Here is a 6,163-nt window from a genome sequence, read left to right as displayed (position 1 = left end):
ATTTCTGTGTTTATTTGTAAGAAATGAACTTTGATGTTGGACTACTAGATTGGACTCCATCAAATGTGTCATGTCTGTGTATGTCCTATTTTAACTAGACAAATTTCGAAGTGCCTTTAAGTCCAACAAATGTCCAAAATACATTTAGAATTTACTTATAGCTTCTGATTAATTTTCAACCTGCAAAAAATATTTTTATCTTAGATTTTATTGTGAAGTACTCAGTAGTTGCTTTATAATATCCTGTAAATCTTCGAAACCAAACACATTATTTTGAAATTTTAAAGAAATAAGTTCAAAATGGTATATAAGGTATATTTTTTCTATTTTTAGGGAAATTTAGTGAGTTTATTATAAAAATTTTTCTAATTTGACCATTATAATTATAAATAATCCTTTGGTAAGAATACGACAGACAGTATCATATGCTCCTGACATCCCTTTAAAATAAAATTCTGGACTTAAACATACCTGAAGGCATTAGGCCTATTAATTCTAAGTAAGGAGAGGAAATCATGGGCATAGGAAAATTTACTACATTGTATTTTCATGATACTACATAATTTACAAAAGCACATTCTTATCAGTTATGTCACTGAAATCTACTACAACCCTTTGAGGTATTAGGATATATTTTTTAAATCATTATTTTCCCAGCCAATTATTAAAGTAACATATTCTTTTAAAAAAAATATATCTTTATTTTATTTATTTATTTTATGTGGTGCTGAGGATTGAACCCAGTGCCTCATGCATAAGAGGCAAGCACTCTACCACTGAGCTACAACCCCAGCCCTAAAGTAACATATTCTTATCCTAAACTTTCAAACAATATAGAAAGCGTGAGGAATAAAGTAAAAGCCACTCACTCTCTCACCCCCATTGATTATTGCTGTCAGCATTTATCATTTTTCTTTCAAGATGCTTTCCTATGCATGCACATTATAATATCTAAACAACAGGCACTCATTGTGACAGTGCATCGTAAATACCCTGTATTCGTTTTCTATCACTGTTTAACAAATTAACACTGTGTTTCAAGATCCAGCAATTGTAAACTTATGGGTTCCTTGGAGGAACTGGAAGTTCATGTCCTTATTATTTATTCTATCCCTTGTGTATACGAATATCTCCATGATACTTATTATTGACTTGGCATCTGGGTAAAATGTCACATCATCTTCTACCTCAAAGGTCAAAGCACCTGGCCCCAAGTCCAAATCCTCATCTCTGAGGCAACTGGTCACAGCTCTTTAGAAGAGATTAAAGAGACTCAGGGCCTAAAGGACGGCCAAGATGAAGACCTAACAATTCCCTTAACTGGGAGAAGAGGAAAGTATAAATTAGACTTATGGAGATAAAATGAGCCTTCTACTTACTTCATTTAGTAATTTTCAGCAATAACAAAGACGTCCCAGCCCAGCACTACATACATGAGTCCTGCAGCTTCTGAGAAACTCTACTCTCATTCAATACAAAGATGATCCAGTGTTTCATCCTCTCACGGAAGCGTGCCCTGAAATGGACTCATCTTACTTTTACAGCAATTTGCGCATAAAGATCAGAAGGCTGTGACAACAGCCATTAGGGGGTAATACTAAGAAACTAGAGTCCACTCTTTGACAGGCATCTCCACAAACTTAACTAATCAAAATTAAACAATACTAAGTTTATGTAACAAAGGTGGCGCAGCAACACTCAAGTCCAGCTGATCAAGGTCTTTTTTTCAGGGCATGATAATGATTAAGAGGTATCATTTTGGTAATTAGCCTATTAACACAGTAATCTGGAGACCCACAAAGAGAAACGTAAACATTAGAAAACTCTGGAATGCCACACTTCGGGATGCCTGCAAACCAACTGTCAGCTGCTCCCATAAATACCTTAGGAGTTCCTTCTCCCTGAGAAATGTCCAGAGAAACAGTCATCTCAGCCACCTTTTAGATTAAGTTTTCTGTAGTAGTAAAATCAGAAGAAGAAGAGGTACAATATTCAGTTTTGTTCATCACAAATATTATACAAGCCCCCAACATGGGCAAAGAGATCTAAAGATGCATGATGTTCCACTAAATGTGTATAATCTCATTTACTTTTTGGAGAACGGCTTCTAAATAGAACTTCTAAGTAGAAGTGAACCCCAAAGAGACCTGATTGACTACAAAATCCAAGATTTACCCTAACTTGCAGAATACCTTCAAATTCCATATGACTAGATTCTGCTGGCAGTCCAGAGTAATTCCATAGGAACCCTAAGGGAACCTTTCCTCAGTGGAAACTAACTTTTCTTCATCTATTTCAAGGTTGGCACTAATTTCAGTTACTTACTGCTTTGCCCTCTGATGGTGGAATATTATCCAGAAGCCAAGACTGAGCCAGGGCAGATGGCAAGATCCAAACCAACATGGAGGCAAAACAGGAAGCAAATTCCCTATAGACCCAATATAGGCCCTCAGGGAATGGAAAAGAGAGCCACCTAGTGGCGTTTTCGTAGAAGTCAGTCAAATTTGTTCACCCATAAGTCTGTGCAGCTCTTAAACAAGGTCCAATGGAAACTTACTTTTATGCCGTCCCCATACAGCATGCTATAATAGTACATAACGACATTTAGTAGAAAGGGACCTTACTAGATCTAATTCAGTGACATTTTACAAGCAATTATTTGTACCTACATAAGTAGTCCCTTGGTCTTGACTGTGTAATACCTAAAAATACATACCTTTTGCAGGCATCACTTGGATAGGTTTTCCATATTTGATAGTGAACAGGCTACTAATAGAAAGGTCAGGGTAGTATTTCCAGTCAGCTTAAAAATCCAAGCAGTAGTGATATGTACAATATCACAGTCTTCCCTTTCACTTTTGGGTTTTCAGAATCAGTCTCACTGGGAACACAGAGGCTTTGATATTAGGAAATTGTTCCTTGAAGAATGGAAACTTTTAAGAATGGAAACTTCGAGGACTCAGGGAGGACCAGGTGGTTGACTGACCCTCTGTGAGTCCATGCTTACCATTGAACTTATATCCTTTCATATACCAACTTTGTCAGGTACCATTGCACTCTTTACTAAATAGATCATCTGGGGAAGTTGATACCACATTTCCTTGATATTCAGGATCAGTTCATAGGTAGGGGCTTCAACGTTAACAAAGGCAATCCATAAGGGCAATGGGATATCAGAAAGGAGTTCATCTACTTGGACTCTGTTTTTTTACGTGGGCCCAACAACAAGAAGCAAGAAGCCATTTTTGTTCCCACAACATGCCAAAATTGTGGACTACTCCAAAAAAGCATATCTACTATCTGCATAAACATTTACAGATTAGCTATATAACAAGCTTGGGTAAGAGCAAAAATCCCTGAAGGCCAATCCAACTTCTACTGGGGAAGAGTTCTCTTTTCTATTGACTCATCTTGGTTTAACAGGAGACCCTTAACTGATATTTTCCCATTCAGCAAAAAGCATGAACTCGGGATTATTCAATGGGGCATCTCACAGATCAACCTGAGCAGCCACTCTTTCTCAGCCTACACTCATACAATTGTGCTTTTCACCATCATCAGGTAGAAGTGTTAGGGTTAAGTTGCAACATTTTAGATGGACAGCAGGAGAAAGGAGAAGAATCTCACCAATTTCTAGTAGTCTACTGTTAAGTTTGGAAAATAATAGACTTTTCACAACAAGTTAGACTTGCATATAAAGTTCATTTCCTAAAACCCATCTGACTGCTGTTGCTTCTGTTTTATTTAGGACATGCCTTAGCTACTAGGTCTAATTGCAGACTGTGATGCAGGATGGGTCTATGTTGTCCCCCACATTCATGGGTAAGAATGCCTGATTGTTACACTCATGAATTAACAACGTAAAGATTTAGAATAGTTTGAAATTCCTAAGGCTGAGGCCTGTTGTAAGGTCAGCTTCATTTAGTCAGAGCCTGCTTGTAAGTGTCTTCCCTTGTTAAAGGCTCTGGAACTGTATTGCTAGTAAGCTCACAAACTGGTAAGGCTGTTAGGGGAAATTTGGAGACCCAAGAACTGCAGTATTCTGCAAATCCAAGATAACCTCTTAATTATCTTTGATTGTAGGCCAGGGGAAACTGAATAGGTTTTGTTCTCTCAAGCAACACAGAAATCTCTTTGGGAGTCAGGTCATGTCCTGAATAGTGGACTTTTCCAATTAAAAATTAGAACTTTTCCATCAAAACCTTCTGATCTTTATGTACAAATTGCTGTAAAAGGTAAGATGAGTCCATTTCAGGGCACTGTTCAGTTGGGGGAGTGTAACACTGAATCATCTTTGTACCGAATGAAAGTAGAATTTCTAAGAAGCTGCAGGACTGTGAGGTCCTGATGCAATTACTGGAGAAAAGAAAGTAGCTTCAGTAAGCCCCATGGTGATACAGTCTAGGTATTCTGTTGACTTTTCCAAGAACACACAAATACTGGACCTCTTTCTCAATAAGGGTACTAAGGAAAGCAAAGGTCTGTTACTGTGTACCATTTAGGTTTTATGTTTTGGGGGTTGGTTTGGATTTTTTGTTTTGTTTTGTTTGGGTTTTTTTCATTTGTTTGTTTGTTTGTTGCATTGGTTGGTTGGGCGGTGGTTTGGGCTTTGCTATTTCTTCTCATGACAGAATGTTTATTATTGTTTATTATTTTATGCCAGTATATCTGGTGCAGGTTCAATTCTTCAGAAAAATAGTATGAACAATACAAACATTATTATCATACTTGTGATTTTTAAGTTTTCATAACTGAATCCCAGATCATGATATAGATGCTGTTATTCAAGTGAAGCCCATTTATGAAATAGACATGTGAAAACCTTTTAGTATAAACTGACAAGATTTAAGTCAAAAAGACTGTAGGCTGATTCACATGTGCCATTTTGAATCAGTGATATTTGACAAGAAGGTATTAGTGTTTGGAACTACAAGAAACCTCAGTATCACAATTTGATAAGTTACTTGAGAATCTTGAAGGCATTTCCAAACGTGTCCAGTTGGTTCTTTAACTAATAGAACTGGAGTATCACAAGGACTGGTACACGGAATTGCGAGTCCCTGTTGGTTTAAGTTCTCTACAATCAAGGAAAGTCCTTTGCCGCAGTCCGGCTGCAGCAAAATAAAGGGGGGGGGGGGTGACGAACAACTTGTGTACATTGATACAGCAGGAGTGGGAGCCATTTTTTTTGTAGGACAACAGAGGTATTTATACATTCCACACAGCTTATCTTAATTAGCATAAACTAGATACAGCAGTCAACCAATAAGGAATTTCCACACTTAATGGCTCGCTTTTGTTACTTCACAAACCATTCCTTCTGGCATTTTGCCAGGCGCCATCCAGACTTGTTTACAGACTCTAACAGCCCTTGAATTACTTCAGGCTTTAGTGTATTTTGGATTAATTTAGGCAAAGGGTTAGAATGATCTATTTAGTCTTTAATGGGCTCCACACATTTAACCTTCCTCTTCAGTAGAGAAAGAAGCCCATAAATAATCCATATATATTAGAAAGATCTAGAGCATTGCAGCCCTGAGTTTGAATTTACCAATTTCTGTCTATAGAGAGCACAGTAGTTCTGGTTCCATACAGTTGGGAAATCCTGAGATTATACAATCCTCTGAAGAGAATGTTATATGCCCTTTTCACTTAGGAAGTCAGTCTCACCCAGAAAGCTTACTGGAACAGTATCACATAATTAAAAAAAAAAAAAAAAAGGCATGTTTTTCTAAAAATGTCCCTGAAGTCAATTGGATGGTTTCAGATGGTGGGAACTTCTTACCTTGATTGAAAACCCCCAAAACAGAAATGACCATTCTTTAAAGCGGAGCTTATGGAAGGTAAAGTGGTCCCAGTATACACCAGAATTGTGCAGGACCCCCCATTTGTTGTTGTTGTTGTTGTTGTTGTTATTATTATTATTATTATTATTATTATTATTATTTTAGTTGTAGGTGGACATCATACCTTTATTTTATCTATTTTTATGTGGTGCTGAGGATTGAATCCAGTGCCTCACATGTGCTAGGCAAGTGCTCTACCAATGAGCCACAATGCCCCCCCACCCCCACCCCGCATTTGTCTTAAATTTTGTTTCTCTGTGTTTAAAGGTAGTACAGAGATCAATTCACCCCTTGGAGACCAGTCAATATTGATTATC

This window comes from Callospermophilus lateralis, chromosome 4 (genome assembly GCF_048772815.1).
Source record: "Callospermophilus lateralis isolate mCalLat2 chromosome 4, mCalLat2.hap1, whole genome shotgun sequence".
Lineage (NCBI taxonomy): Eukaryota > Metazoa > Chordata > Mammalia > Rodentia > Sciuridae > Callospermophilus > Callospermophilus lateralis.
This window is presented reverse-complemented; position numbering follows the sequence as displayed.